Consider the following 17,262-nt stretch of genomic DNA (forward strand, 5'->3'; position numbering starts at 1 on the left):
CAAAAGTAATTCCCACCGTGAGTCTGTCTTCTGCTAGCATAGCTTTCGATTAACACATTACCCGCTATGAGGTTTAATTAATGAATGGTCAAAATTGCAAGCCTAACAATTTATTATTTAAGTAGTTTTCGGTTAATATTTTCCCGAATGTTAAGTATAAAGAAAGATTTAGTACGTTTGGTAATGCATTTTCTGGGTATTTCTGATTGAAATAAATGCCAGAAAGTGTAGAAACCATTACCCTTGACGTCATGCACTATTTATATGAAATTAGAGATCACATGACATCAACCAATGCACGCCGAACAAGAATGTAAACAAATTCACAGTGTGTAGTTTGAAGAAGGGTCGATGGTTGTCCCAGATACGCGAATAACCAATGAAACTCGATAAAGGAAGAGCAGGCGGTTTATTAAAGCTTTAAATCCTTCTCATTACGTTCATTCAGATATTAGTATAGGGTACATGGCCTCTTAAAGATATATGTATTCCCGTTTCAAATAGTTCACTACCATTCCGCAATTTCACTAAAGCCGTTGGATCCACGAGTGAGTATTAACAAAAATTAAATTTTGGATAGAAAATATAATTTTTATTCCTTCGTATTTCTAGGTCTTTGTTTCTGTTCGGCCCGGTTCTTTGCTAGGTTATTCTGAAACAAGATCAAGGGAGTTTGCACGGTTGGAACCAATGAAAAAGCCCCGAAAACTAAAAAATATAAAATAGGTTTAAAAAATATTTCTACTTTCTTTTGCTCTTCCGATACCCTGGAAATATAGCGGCTTAGTAGTTAAAACCGTTTTCACACTTTTTCTATAGAAATAGAATAACATGACATTATCTTTCGTACAGAACACAGCTTCCTGATCATCATTCAATTCCAATACTTGGGCCTCCTTAATTTTTTGCAGCTATACTATCTATAATTTTACTGGGAGAGTAAAATGGAAGAAGACGTAGTGTTAATTCATTCTACTGATAAAACTATTTCTTGTGTCACTGAAAAACTACCGACCTGAAGCACACCTTGCAACTCAATAGAAACGCCTCTACTGCAAGCATTAAATGGTAGACCTAATACAATCATGAGGGTTGAGGGAACCGCGAGCACTTTTATTCGCTCACAAAAAGCCGTGCTGTTATTGGTTTTGTGGTGTTCAGCTATCTTGTTTGAAATTTAACCTGTTCATATTTATTATTATATGGTCAATTAAGACTCACTTAACTATACTTTTCACTCTCACTTTAATTCCAACTACAGGATGAAAATTTACTTCAGCACTTGCTTATTAATGATTCTTTCTTTTTCTGAGGGTTTTGCAGTTATTTTAGTCATCTCATTCGTAGCTCTGCAAAACTCCGAATATTGTTCGTCAAAATTCATTAATTCCTCAAAGCACTTTGGTTTCTTGAGGAGTGAACTAAATATTCAGTTTAAAACCTGACGTGTTGATAAAAAGATTTTTGAGGAAAGGTATGTACTAATTGGAATTTTCCTATCTATAACCTCAGAAGTGGACGTATTTAAAGTAGCGACGAGGGGTTATTTTATGATACGGAAAAGAAAACAAAACATTACCCCAGTGGCAATTCCAGTGTGACGTCAGGATTCCTGCTTCCGGTATTGGTTTCTTGGGCAAGGCGAGTATGATTCAAGCCCCCGAACGACAATCTTCGCAACCGCTCCTATATCATCCAATTTGTTCAGCTAGTATTTTAACGGATTTTTGAAAATAAATTTTAAATACTTAACCGTCAAATTTCTTGAAAACAAAATAATTTTTCCTGAAAAAATAATTTAGAGGTAATTAAGCAAGTTAAAACAAATTTTTCTCATTTAGAAATATAGTTTTCACTCCTTTCCCACCATTTTAATCTAGGTATAAACTAAAAATTTTTGACCCTTACTGATCTATGTTTAGCTTATTTTTAATTTTTTTCAATCGGAATTGATTAGCCTATTAGAACTAAGATGAAATCATCATAAATGCAAAGGTTTTTAATTGCTACTTGCTTTTAAAAACTTCGAGTAGAAATGACTTCTCAAGGATAAGCCCAAAAAATACCGGGAAGTGTCTTACCCGTCTCCCGAGTCTTTTAAAACGTTTCGACATATGGTTGGTTCTCTTTTTGTGTGGAACATAAAGACTACAAAAAGGCTCAAAATACAGTCCCCAAAACATAGGATTTCATAAATCGCGTTTAGAAATACAAGGCTAAAGTACATTTGTTGAAGTAAAAAGGAACTACAGATCTACATTGCATCTATTCATTGTTTTCAAAAAAATAAACGTTTTGAAATAAAAATAAATGGTTTCTTAATTGAAGGAAAACGATGTTTCGTGTACGTTAAAAGAAGCCAGTTTTTAAAGTTATTTAGCAGCTTTGATCTCAAAGTCATTCTGCTGCGTAATTAATAGGAACAAATGATTAACCGAGGATTAATTACTATATAATTTGAAATGGAATGTTTTACTTCAGCAACTGATGGCAATTGAAAATTTGAAAGTTTGAAGTATTTAGTGTGGATCTAATAGCAAAATATTTCAGAAGGAATGTTTGATTATTTCAAATGAATGTGGTGGTTAAGCTACTTGAGGTCAACAGCTTCTTTAGGGTACCATTGTTCCATTTCAATCTTGACGTTTCCGCCTTTTTTCAATATAAAACATTACTGTAATCGTGATCTTGAAGGTAAGGATATTTTACCTTCAACACCGAAACTAACCATTATTGTTAATCAAAAATTTGAATTTTCTGCATGTAGGACATAATCCCCGGTTATTATGCCCCCATCAGAGAAGAAATGGACATAATCCCCTCACGTAGGAGACAAAATCCCCCGGAAAATTTCCTCCCTAATGGATGTCGAGGACAAATTCAGCCCAAACCCAGGGAAAATTCCCCCTAGCTGTGATTGATAGAGAGGGAAATCTCTATTATATTAAGTATTTAAAAATTAAGAACAATGTTATGCAAAAAAGAGTGATGTTGTATCGGAAGTAAATATAAACTGTAATTTTTTTGGAAAAGGCATATTATTTCAGAAGTCAATGAAGATAAACAACAATATTTTGGAAAAGGCGTAACATTGTTGAGTTATTTATAAAATATTACCACCTATCTCTAACCTAACCTAACTTAGTCCAAACCTAACCTAACCCAACATAAAATAACCTAACCCAACCTAAACTAATCCAACCTAACCTAACCTAACCCAACCCTACCCTACCCGAATTAAATTAAAATATTGTCAAAATGAATGTAAATATTGAATGTCAGTGACACCACCAATTAACAATTCCAAAGCAAAATTGTTTCGTATTTATAGAGCTTACGTAAACCTATTTTTACTAGTGATCGGCGTTTGGACAAGATAATCCACAGAATTTTGGTTAATCAGTTATTCATGGATAATAATCAGATAATTATTCGTGATTACATTGCATTAATCATAGACTTCCCGTGGATAATTTCAAATTTTGAATAAAGATAAAACAAACAGATATTATCCTATCCAAATGCCGACCACTAATTTTTACCCTAAAAAGGAAAGTCAACGAATTAATTCGAAATAAGTCAAATTATCTTTGATAGCATCTACGTACCCTCGGGGAAACGAACCCTCAAACTTGATTTTACTAATACCAGAAGTGGTATGAGACTAGAAGTGAAGGGCTCTAGCATTGATAGTAGATCCTGGCACTAGTGAACAAATTTGAGGATTTTATGCCGCTTCCATCGCGGAGTGAAAAAAAATTGGTCGAGTTCCAAAAACATTTCTTACCCCCTTCCCCTCAACCTAAAGCGGCGAAACACGGACCCGGCTCCTTGAATCTAGTTCGGCCGTCTACCACCGCCAGCGTCTCACGTTTTGGAGGGGAAATTTCAGAAACCGCCACTAGAGGGCCAACCGTTTGTGTTTTATCAAGTCTTTTCACTAATGCCGAGTGAAGAATTTGGTTAGCTCAATACTTCTAGTATCATACCACTTCTGCTAATACTGAACGATGGATATTTCTTGTGTGGTTCACTGGTTCGAATGATATATAAGCAACCTTTACTAAAAATTAAAAAACAATTCTTTAACACTGAGTTAGGTACGTAACTTAAAAGCTAAACGAGTGATATGCTTAGGTCAGGTCAGGATTGAAAAATTATTAATAACCGGATATATTTTAATTAATTTCACATGTGGATGTCTTGTAAGATTTTACGGTAAAGTTAACTTTGAAAGCGTCGCCTTCTTGAACAGTCTTGACGTAAGAGTTCCCGGGAAGCTTCGTTCTTAGTCTATAGATCGATGTTTCTCTTGGAAGGATATGATGCTCCTCCCGTCTCTTCACTAATCCCTTCGTAATTGGAAACATTTTCATGTGATACGGAGTGATGCCACAATGTAGGAGACTCCAACCATAAAGATATCTTATGTCAGCTACTTATATGACCTTTCGTAGTAGTCTTGAAAATTCTACAGACCATACAAAGAAGGAAACTCATTTTGCCTCAGAGCAATTACAATGACTGATAATAAGAACAAGGTAGCTAGTAGTTTAAATAAATATGGAATCCTGGATTTAATTTTTCTTTACCAGATACGATAACAAAATAAGGACTCGGTATTAACTTTTGAAGTATTAGAAAATATTTTTGTAGACCCTGAAGTTCCTGGAAAAAGTATTAAACGTAGAGCGAATTAAAATTTTTAACTCTTAGTAAAAACCTTGATCACTTACTTAATCCTGATTAATCGCAGCCTTGCCAAGACCCTTTATCGAAACCCAATTTATATGAAACCCATAATTTAAAAAAATGGAAATTCGTGGAGCTTTCGAGCTTCTAAAACCACCTTTTTCATTAAGTTTCACAATACCTAGGACCGTAACGAGATATTATACCGGTGGTTGACTTAAGTTCTATAGACTATTTATATTTATCTCATGGAATAGAAAATTGCCGTAAACAAAGACGAGGCTCTTTGCTTCATTTGAAACTGCAATAAGCGGGCATTTTCGTTCATCTTAAAGCTGCAGTGTATTACTTCTCTTCGATTTTTGTAATGTTTCAAAACCGTTATCTTTTCTCTATTTCCTATAATCAGAAATGTTCTTATTTCCTTTATTTGAGAAGTTTCTACTCCTAACTGCCCGTTTCGAAACGAAAAGTAAATTCTAACCAAAACTAGCAGATGCCCATTTTTTGTATGTCACTGCCTTGGTTCAGAGTTAAATGAGGCAAATATCGTCAATGGCTTCTATTTTAGAAATCCTAATATTTGTTGAGAGTTTAACATATTTCTGAAGGTTTTACGGAAGTTTACAAGTACCCGGGTTTGTAATGATGCTTGAAAAACTTTGATTGAGTAGATAACGATAGGGAATAATGAAGAAGGTGCAGGCTTTTCTGGGTTAGCATATACAGCTATCTTTTCTACCTCTCTGAATAACAGCAAAGAAGTTTATCGATGCTCAACACCTTGAGCGGCTTTATGGGTTTTTTCATTACCAAATTAACATAAAATCATTCATACTTTATAATCACATACTTGCAAAATTCAAGTACATCTTGTTTAGTTAGAGTTCTCTACAAAAACGGTTAACACTGCACTTTGACTAAATTTAGGAGAAATAATACATTGCACTTGATTATTCTTATCTTATTGAAAGTCGTGAGGTGTTAAACTATAATCCATTGCGTTTTGAATATTTTTCCCTAATCATATACCTTACACAATGTTATTGCTGAATGTTATTGAAACTTTAATTTGAAGCGGGCGACTCGCGAGATAACCTTTAACGTAGACAGAAGGAAAAAGACAATAATTCCCACGCATTTCGAATATCACAAGAGTTATTTGTATAAACGTGGTTTTTAAATTATTATGAAAAATTTGTATCGTTGTGAAATGTTAAACGATTTCAACAAAACTTGTTTTATTTTTTACCCCTTAACTCATTAAAATGGACTAAAATGCACATTTAGAGAGACTTTCCCTTTAACATACAAAGATAAACTACGTTTCAGCTTGAAAAATTATAATTTGATTCTTGGACAATCTCGCAATGTGACGACAAAGGAAGAAAATAATTTGTCCATTTAAAAATCTAATGCAAACATGAGCTTTGAGATCAAAATCAAGAAACCCAAAATGGTTTGCTTGATGTTTGTGCTAAAATGGACGTCTTGCCCTCGGCATATCTTAATATACTTCAATTCATAATCAAAATTCCTTTACATCATAAGTGGGTTTATATTTTGCCAATACGATTGAAGGTGCTGAGTTTAGAACGTGCAGCATTGCTAGAAAAGCCAAGTTAATTTAGCAGCAATTTCGAGATCAACAGGAAAAGGTGGTTATCCTAGAAGCTCGTTTGTTTTGAGGAAAGGTGGGCTTAGAGGTGTTCTAAGATGATGAATGGTTCCGGAGTCTAATCACAGGTGTCACTATAGTCGCCGCGAGTCATCCATACGTGGCCATCATATTGAAAGCCTATGGAGCCAGATAAGAAATTCGTGTATTATACATCAATTGGTAGCAAGATAGGATGGTTTAAGTGCTAATAGTGTTTAATTTCGAGTAGCAGTACGTTTTAAATTCTTGAAAATTATGCCCATCACTAATTTCTTATATGCGTACAATTCTGGTGAAAATGATCAATCTACTTATGATTTACTGCAATAACAAAGGAACATGGGAAAGCTTTAGCTGTTGAATGGCATACTTTTTAAGAAAATATGTTATAAACATGTAAAACGTTAACTGGACAAGTTTTCCTTCTTTGTTGAGAAGCCAACACGAAACTCGCATTCAGTCAACTGATAACTAAATCATCAGTTAAGCGTCATTTACTCAAAGGTTTCGTAAATCTAAGCTCACATAACGAAGTTAATTAATTTTTATTACATATTACATATCTTTTTTGCAAGCCCACATATGTTTCAAAATAAAGAACAGAATCACGAAAAATTTTGTTTTTCAGGTTACCTTTCTGCTGAAGAACCCTTTAAGAGGTTAACTAGTTTGAGACAGTAATAACAAGGTGGGAAACCAAAATAAACCTCTCCGAGACGATACGATGGCTATTACCCAATTAAGAGGTTTTTCTTAAATAATTAAGAAATATAATTGATATTAATTATTAAAAATACATTAATTTACCTTAATTCTAGTTAAGTCGTTTTAAGAAACGTTATTCCTAAAATTATTTTAAACATAGCTATTGTTAACGGTAATTTTACGGTATAGGCGATTGAATCACAGTAAATGATAAGAAAACGAAATTCCGTGAAATTTAGGTGTAAGCCCAGCCGATCGCCGCGTACATCTTAACCCCTACTTCTACTCTACAAAACCTTGAAAAATTGATAAAAGACCAATCATTTATTTAGTTTTGTACTAGTATTACTGTGAAGTAGGTAAAAGAATAGGAATTTCGTATTATTGGATAAAGAGAATTTCCAATTTGGTCTCGATTTCGGTGACCCAAAACTTTATTTTGAAGGTATATAATTTTCCCGAACAGTCTCTCTTCACCTTAGAACCCAAATGTAAAGGTAAAAGTCAGTAAGGTGATATTTTCTTTTGAACGTAAGCTGGTTGTAGTTAAAAATTTATTTCAGTTGAAAAATAAAATGTAGCCTCTTGACATATGTCGAGTTGTAACTCACTATCTACTTCAACTTCCTTATTGGAGCTTATGATGATTGAGAAAATGACGATTTAATAAAGGGACAACAAAATGTCAGTCTGAAACTGGTGTTCTATTAACTCCTAGTTTCCATATTTGAAGCAATAATTTTTATTGGTTCTACACCAAGCCTTGTATGGCCTTTTTCGTACTTCAACTATTTAAAGATATGAGCTCTCCTGATTTTGTGTCAAAAGCACCAATTTTCAGCGTATTTCAACCATCATAACTACAAACTCTTCTGGTATACCTAAATCCCTAGACCATTCAATGATAGTCTTAACCACGGTTTACTTCTCCCACGTCCGTTCCTGATACCAGCCTCTTCTAGCAAAATCCCAATGAGACACGTAACGTTTTGGCCTTACTAGCCCCAGTACTATGCACGAAGGTATTGCCGTTAACACGACCAACTCATCTTAGAAACTTAACTCAGTCACGTTCGCCCCGTTGTTTGGCTTGGCCGTTTTTTCACGAACTTTCATCGTAAACGGTAACTGGTAACTTCGATAAGTTGAAGTTTTGGGCACTGGCTTTCTTTTTATTAGATTGGACTTTCGGCTTAGGTCAAACGAGAGGTTTTGTTACTTTTTCACGATTTTTCTCTCTTCTCTGCAGGTTTTGTAAAATGAGCTTTTGTGTTTTGGGATTACGAAGGTCAAAAACTACACGGGTACGATGTTCATCCGCTGAAAGAAGTTGCGATGGTATTTCCTGCAGCACTTGATGTATAGTATACAGTTTTAGAAATGAAGATACTTCTTTTGTAGAGAAGCTGATTTAGAGGTAACCACACATCCCCCGCGCTATTCCAACTGACTTACCTTCTGTTTTGAACTTTACCACTTATTTTCAATCTATTCCAGAACCGAATATTTTATACTAATATGAAAACCATTCACACGACTAATGTAATTTATCCTTCCCTGTTGAATGCGTTTGCAAAGGACTTTAGGGGTCAGATACATGAACTAGGAAATGGAGTCAGTCTAGTAATTTAAAAAAAATTAGTATCGCTGTAGACAATTTTGGAAAGAAGTTTACAGTTCGTGAATATCCCTGTAGAAAAGTATATCGGAGTTCCTCTATATCCCTCTAAAGTGAGCGTTTATATTCAGTTTACATTCGCTTGGAAACCTTTTCTATATCGGAATATATGTACTGTACATATATATGTACCTGCTGCTCAACAAGGATATTTCTCGTACAGAAGTTTCCTATGTTTCACTAATTTTTTTTAAGGCAACGATATTAGAAAAGTCGTCCTTCACATGTTTTTAAAGTCATTTTAGGAAATTAGGGTCAGTACCACAAAATATATTGAGCAACACTGGTGTGATATTTTGAGTTGGCAATTTTTCTAAAAACCGATGCAAATATAGCATGGGGAACTTCTTTGAGTCAGTACTCAGTAGAGGGAAACTACATCACAGGTGCTGCTTCATTAAATTATATCAAAACATATCTCGTCGTTTAAAAATTCGTCATGGAAGTCGTTGCCTTGAAAAAAGAAGTGAAACTTACGAAATTTCTGTACGAGAAATATCCTTGTTAAGTAGCTAAACATTTTAGTATAGCCAATTTATGAACAAGCTGAAGAATCCTTTTGTTATTTCTATGACTCCAGGACAGGTTGCTCCAGAATGGACAGAAACTTCGTATCGAAAATTGAAGTGTCCGTCCTACAAACACAACACTCATTGTTTTCTGAGACTAAGAACCACTAACGTCAACATTAAGTGTACCAAATGTTGTCAAAAGCAACCGAAACGAGAAATAACCGATTGGTCTTTGTTTTCTTTTACTCTTTAACTACTAAAGATTGAATATTTTAAGTGTGAACAGAACCGTTATCCTTTTTAAAGAAAAATTTCTTCAGGATTACACTGAGCACACCTCTGGAATTGATCGATGTCAGTAAGGTTTAGTACCGACAGTTGCCCTGCTCAGAAAGTCTATTGTATATAGAAATAAAACCGGCGCAACATCGTAAAAAATGTGTAGCTGTAGCGTGAATTTATTCATTAACATCAATAACAATGTCTAGCATTACTTTGTAGTTCATTGCCAAAAAGCGATAGGAAGATACATATTTACGCGTCACTCGTGTGATGTAAACTTTATAAACAGTAACCTTGTTATTTGGGCGTCGCTTTCGGTTTCTCATAGCAGAGGACATAGCAAACACGAAATTTGCGCTCGTGCACGTAAGCTGCTCGTGCAACATATTGGCAGCACAGCTTGAGTCAGTGAGCGAACTATTTGAGTGTGCTATGCTACCACTGAACAGGCTCCTCCTTTCGCCGAGTAAGAGGTAATGTAGGTTAAGCCTGTTAGTGAATAAGTTCATGGTTGTAGCTTCAGAAGGAAAATATTTTAACCGTCGGATATTTTGTATATATGTTCGTTGGTTAAATCTTCTCCCATGGACCAGTTTCAAAGCATCCTGATTTGATTATCGTTAATCTTGTATATAAAAGGCACATCATTTTCTGCTTAGTTGACTTGCAAAGCTTATTTCCGAATAAATATTATATGTGTATACTATGAAATTATAATTAGAACTATATATTAAGGGAGTAATGATCTTCGGTAAATTGATTACTTTATTAGAGTAGATGACGTGAGAGAGATAGCACTTAAATCATACGCCAACCGGAAGCAAACTTAGACACATGATAGAAAGTGATAAATGTAAAGCCAACATGGATAGCGAAAAATTTATGCGCAAAGTGCTAATTTTCAATACGCGATCGATATACTATAGGCATCTGTCTCTTCGCTCGCGCCCTCTCTCTGGAGACTGCATGATTCGGAAAGTACGTAGTAACGAAATCCTTTTTAATTTTTAAATCCGTCAAATGTTTCATTGCAGGATTATTGCCTATTTAATTGGATTGTTCTAAATAATCTATTTATGAAATAAATTTTAACTTTTGAATAAAAAATTTTTAGACAAATTTCACTACCCACACATTTCTCCTACGCATCGAGCACGTCTGATTCAGTGTGTTTTTATCTTCTAATGTTAGTCTCGTTCTTTTTTCTTTCGTTTTGCAAACTAAATCTAACCCGCAAGGCCTTTTCCCGAAAAAACAAGTCTGTTCGAACGAAGCCAGATTTCTAGAACGTACCTGTGAGTTTTTTAAACTTAAAGAGATCAGACTGTTCTTATGCTTAAAGGAAGAGCAAGGGGAGAAATTGTCTTGAAGTATCGCATCTTATACAGGGTGTTTGTGAAAGGTCCATCAATAATGAAAGGGCGTATTTATTGGGCCATTTTGAGTCGAAAATGTTCTATGACATTTTTCCGTCCGGGCCACTGTTTTCAAGTTATGATTGGAGTAATTTACGGATGACCCCCTTGAATTTAATTAAGAAATTGAAAGACAGCGTTAATTTAATTAAGGGGTCATCCCTAAAATATTCTAATCATAACTCGAAAACCGTGGCTCGGACGGCAAAATGTCATAGAACATTTTCGACTCACAATGGCCCAATAAATACGTTTTTTCATTATTGATGGACTTTTCACAAACACCCTGTATACAGTCTTTTTAGCTAGAACAGTTCTAGTTAGACATCTCCGTCTTCCCTCTTGTTTATTCTCGAAGAAAGTGATGGTCGACACAAGATGTATTGCAAAGGAACCTTATCCTTCTATAAAACATTTTCTTCTCTTCCTCCACGTTGGATCTCGCGCCTACACTATTCATGCCCTCTTTTTTTAGTCCATCGTTTCGGAAAATATAGTCGAATAGCAACTTAGAACTCAAAGAGTTAAATCCGATAAATCTTAGTAATTTCTAAAATGTAGCATTTACATAGGTTCATTACTTGCATTCTACCTAAAGAAAGTTAAATTTGAAAAATCATAATAATTTCTAAAATCTATGTAGCATTTACTTAGGCTCATTTCTCGTATTCTATCTAAATGATGAAATGTAACAATATCATTAATGTCCATCCAAATATTTCACACTCCTTAGAAAATCACCGTCAAATAAATTCTTCGTGCGATGCTTTTTCCATGTTCCTGTTTTATGAAAAATATCAAGGTGCTGACCGGCTAGATGAGTGCTTTCCAAGATATATGCTGAGTTACGTAGCTCGACCCCTACTTGACGATAAAAAATGGTTCCAGGAGGATTTGAGTTAGTCGGTTTACCTATAGGCCTTCGGTCGACAAAGTGTCGAGGCTGGGTTGCTGCCAGTGTATAGTGCAAGTAGTAAAGTTTATAGGCTTTTGAGTTGCTGCTAGTGCATAGACCATGCACTAGAGTATATAGACTTTCCTTGCCCTTTATTTTGAAAAAAGTGATGGTTTTAAGGCGAAGGTTCAAGGTAAGATTGAACTATGATCTTCTTAGTAAATAGATTCCGACTTCATCAGAGTGCGAAAGAATAATATCTACATTGTGGAACTATATCATGATATGAAGGGTAAGTTCATATTTTATTGTACTTGCTGCAGCGAATAGTTTGCTATTAAATTTTTCTTCACTAAGTTCAGAACTACTATTTTTCAGGACAGAAGTGGAAAACGATAAAATTCACGTCAAAGAATAAAATGATTTCCTAAGAGCTACCGTTTTAAACAGAATCCAATAAAAATATACATTAAAAATTTCATTTTCAAAGCATCTGCGTACAAAGGTCATTTAAGAGTAGCCACCACTTAAACATGTTCCTGGGTTTTTGATTTACTTAGACATAACTGTTTAATTATAATCAGTTAAAGGTGGGCATTTAACACTGCCTTGCCCGATTTGCAACAGCAATAGCCGATGTTTAAATCAGTCTCTCGTGGGAGTAGCGTCGATTATACAGATTTAACCTCATTTAAACCCAGCCTATGTTCTATATTTGAAAAAGAGAGCGGAATGACTCAAGTCCAATGTAAAGTCTGACCCTCGTAAGGTTACTAGACAAATAAATTTTCTCAATATTTCCCAGTCGAATTATACCCAATACTTAGTTGTATTATAGTTCTCATTGTGCATAATTTAACACGTAACAAGAGAAAGGTTTGAAATAGGTTGAAAAGTTGATTTTTCCTTTAAATTAATTTCAAACTGGATGACTTCTAGACTGGAGAGAGGACTTGATCGAAACTTATCGATTAGTTTGAACTTCCGCTATTTATCAAATATGTTGGTCTTAGGGCTCTTTGCTTCTTTTTCTGGTAGTTCAATGACCATATTTCCTCTCATAAAATATTATTAATGACTGTTTAGTGTACAATTGTATACCTTAATTTCGCAAAGAAGAACGACTGAATTTAGATTTCTAGATTATAGTAGTTTTTGGGTAAAATTTCAATTTAAATTAAATGAGACGGTGAAGCAGTATTAGATGATAAGAAAGTGTTTTATCGATTTGCCACAGGTTTAACTGCTAAACAATAAAGACAATTTTCGTTGCTTTTCATCTATGAAACGGGAAGCGCAGGTAAAAAGTTGTGCTTTTTTTCGCTGCATAATGCCTTTAAAAACGATCTTGAGAAACTTTTAATCGCGGATTTCAAGGCCAATTATTCCATAGGTTCGTAATAAGGATGCGATTAATCAGAGAAATACTTGAAAATTGTAGCTACTTCGCGCCGAACTCAACGTTAAATAAAAGTTTTGTTATTTAGTTTCATATTATTTAGTGAGCCTTCCATATGATGGAGCTTCTGTTTAAAATATTTCCCTTAACCTTACATTTATCAGGAGTCTAAATTTCATACTATTCGCAAATATCCTTTCTTTCAAATTTTATGACATCTTACTTTCACTCCAAATTTAATCATACTTAAATTTTCGCTCAGTGACATATAAATTCTATTTTTGAGGTATGTTTTTTAGCTAGAGCCAATTGTTTTCTCCACCAGATGGAATAAGGAGGCACCATTTTTTGTTAAAGTAATAGTGTATAAAACTTATTAAATGTAAAGTAACAGTGATGACTTTTGTATTAAGAAAACGAATAACTTGTAGTGAACTTCATTAATGAATAGTTATTAAAAAATTATTATATTCAACGATTTCACTTCTCTTGAAATAAAAGGATTTTTAGAATAGAATATAGAATAGGTTGTTTATTGTGTATAAAAAGAATCTTAAAGGATTCACGAGGTTATACACATTACAAAAATATATACAAAAATTTAGAAGAAATTAATAGATACTGTTTACAATAAAATTGGGAAACATCATGCATTAAACAAAGCAAAGTGAAGGTCACAAAATCGGATCGAAAAAATGTCAAAATGTTCAGTTTTATTATTAGGCAACGTAAAGTAGGAATAGCTAGAATTTCAAGTCAGATGATGTAATCGTAGTGGGCCTTAGGAATGAAATTTGTTTTCATGTATAGTGAAATAATGTTTTTAAATAAACGTGTTTCTGGACTTTCATGCTGTCATAAACGCTCGCTTCAAGATTTTTCAGTTTGCTTGAAATTTGTAATTTTTAACCTTATGGTCCTAATCCAGTCTTTTCTTGGAACAGGGACAAATGGTTGTGGAGTTGCCATCTACGTCCTCTATAGCACATCGACTTCGGACCTAGTAAATGACGTTTGAAAACTGAACTGACACAGTTCACTGCTTCGATATGCTAGTGGTATAGCGTAATTATAAAACAGGTGCATTTTGGTATAAAGAAAGAGAGCAAACTCAGGTGTTCAAAAAGTATATTACATAAAACTACTCGGAAATGCCGCTTATATATATGTATAGTCAAATTCCTACTCTAAGTGCCTGTTCCTGAAACTGACATAATGGTGATTTTCTACTCAAATTCATTCCAAATTTTTAAAGAAAACCTCTTTGAGGTTTATGTGTTCATGGAGGTACAACCTCAAATAGCTGAGCCACCCTGTTTTCTTTCCTGACTGCGAGATATTGAATGTGTCCTTTAGTGGACCCAACTCCAAAGATTGAGTTTAAATGGTTTATCGAAAAATAAGTTAAGCAATGTGGGAGGCTACAAAAATAAACTATATATATATTCCATATTTCTGGCCATATCCTAAATACCTTTACCAAAGACGTCTTTGCCCATTTTGAGCCCGCACGAATGCCATTCGCATAAAATCGTATTGAGCTTGGAGAAGAAAAAAGGCATACAGTCAAAGCCACTAGTATTTTCTTAACCTTGGCGAAATTCTCCGGTGACCGTCCTTCATAGAAACGACAAAACGATGACAGAAATGGAAAATTGAAAAACGCTGAGGTTGAAAATGTTTTCTTCTCCCTGAGATTTTATTTTTCTCTACATCTCTACCACACGAACTAAGGATAACTTGCAAAACCAAGATTTCTTTTTCGTGGAATGGGGAACATTTGTATTCCGAGCACTCCGACTTATTTCGAATGTATATTTCGTTCCATCACTTTGAAATGTTTGCTCATTTTTTCTGTCCTTTGCCAGCCCTTTTGGTTGAAACGTGGCGTAAATAAGTGTAGATTTTGCTAAACACTAGCTTAGAGCTATAACCTAACTAGAAAATTGAAACATGGCAACGGAATTAAATTTCCGGTATTGCTAATAAGTAGATTATACAATAACGTTATTATACCTGTTGAAACATTCATTCTTCACGCCCAGGAGGTTATCTTCCAAATGAAATTCAGTTGAATTGATATTTATTGGTCCAGGGCATCTATAACTTTTATACATTAGCACATAAATTACAAAAGATACTAGAGAATCGTTCATTCGAATTGGAACTTTTTTACTAAGCCTTTCACATGACTCGTGACGATCCCTTAGCAACTATTTTCTCAAAACTTGTGACTTGGTTCAGTTTTGATAATTCTTCTTTTTCAGATGTGTTCGGAAGTAATTTCCATTTAAAGATTACCTAACATTAGATATACAGGGTGTTTGTGAAAAGTCCATCAATAATGAAAAAACGTATTTATTGGGCCATTGTGAGTCGAAAATGTTCTATGACATTTTGCCGTCCGAGCCACGGTTTTCGAGTTATGATTAGAATATTTTAGGGATGACCCCTTAATTAAATTAACGCTGTCTTTCAATTTCTTAATTAAATTCAAGGGGGTCATCCGTAAATTACTCCAATCATAACTTGAAAACAGTGGCCCGCACGGAAAAATGTCATAGAACATTTTCGACTCAAAATGGCCCAATAAATACGCCCTTTCATTATTGATGGACCTTTCACAAACACCCTGTATATGTTGAATGTGTACCCAAAAAAAATACATGGGACCACTCTGGGCGAAATTTTGAGCTAGACGATCTTTCGTAGATTTACGCCATAATCAAAGTCTTGGAAAATTATGTCATACAAAGATGACTAGTCGTGAAGAAAATACGACAAGAAAACGTTCCAGAATGTTTCGAAGCGATTTTTTTTATTTCAAATAGTTGTTAAATGCCGTTTATTTATAAACAACAAGATAGACGAAACCGGAATATAAGGGACTTGGACGGGCGTAGTTGTTTCAAGAAATTTCTTATCGAAAGAAAGAACCATATCGGCCACGGACTCTAATTTTTGAAATAAGAGGAGCGAGTCAACATACCTACTTTCACGATTGATAAACGACAAGCGCGCCATCTATGGGTCGGTTGAACGAAACCACGGGAAAAAAACCATATATTTACGGATGAGCGAAACCGCGCCATCTTTCGACCATGACTTCGAAGGTAGGTAGAGGTGGGCATAGCTCCAGAATTATGTGATGCACTAAAAAGTACTTTTTATATCTACTACCACCCATGACTGGGAAACTCTTTGAGAATAGGTTACACTGTATATGCCACCAAACAGTGTACTTTAAGAGCTTATCTGACTATAAAATGGTACATTGACGTAACAAAAACTCCTAAGTTAGTTCCTCCACGTTCATATATCTCTACTCTATACATTTTTTTCTATGGAAAAAGTTAGCATATTTCAGAAACAGACGTCATACTTGGGTCAAACAAAAAAGACTTCAATTTTTACGGCAATCAGGGAAACTGCTTTAGGTATTTTGGCCAGCAAGAGCTTGAGTAGTGTAGCAAAAATTAATGAAAAATTTTATGTTAAACATACATCGGTTGTCTGAAACACCGTTCTAGATAAGTAACTTTAGAATAAAAAGAGGTTTGATAAGAGTCAAAATTCAATACCATAAGAATGTCTTTGCATTTGAAGTCTTACATTTCAAGAAGAAAACTAGTCATGGGGATTTAAAAGCGGTCTAATGTTGAACGCCCGTCTTCCAAAAATACAGACAGCTCTTCCGTTTCCACCTTCCTACCTTTAAATGGGAGGCATGAATGATTTGTGCGCACCGTTTTGGCACATCTACTTTATTCTATTGGTTTTCCCATCCTTATTTTAAGATTATAAACACGGTGGAGAGCCTACTTTGAACTTTAAAATTTTAGAGACCAATTCTTACCGTAACATGACGTTACGATATGGAAGAACTGGGTACCTTATTATCACCTAATTACTGAAATATACGTAATAATTTTTATTAAATCTGTTCTTCCACATACTGTATATTCTAACTTCGTTTTTAGTTTAAGAAAATTATCAAGTTCATTAATTTTAAATTGGAAGACAT

General features: G+C 34.5%; 1 long non-coding RNA gene across 1 annotated transcript; it reads right to left on the reverse strand.

The window, feature by feature from the left end:
* Positions 1-14,356: 14,356 nt before the first annotated feature.
* On the reverse strand, positions 14,357-15,335 carry LOC149687486 (uncharacterized). Its single transcript, XR_016383855.1, has 3 exons — positions 15,255-15,335; positions 14,713-15,176; positions 14,357-14,659 (listed from the first exon to the last, which is right to left on the reverse strand). It is a non-coding gene; the product is annotated as an uncharacterized LOC149687486 (long non-coding RNA).
* Between the last annotated feature and the right edge of the window lie 1,927 nt (positions 15,336-17,262).

The sequence above is a fragment of the Phalangium opilio genome, unplaced genomic scaffold (assembly GCF_054372755.1).
Source record: "Phalangium opilio isolate 3A_F unplaced genomic scaffold, DU_Popi_V2 ptg000031l_1, whole genome shotgun sequence".
NCBI classification, from domain to species: Eukaryota; Metazoa; Arthropoda; class Arachnida; order Opiliones; family Phalangiidae; genus Phalangium; species Phalangium opilio.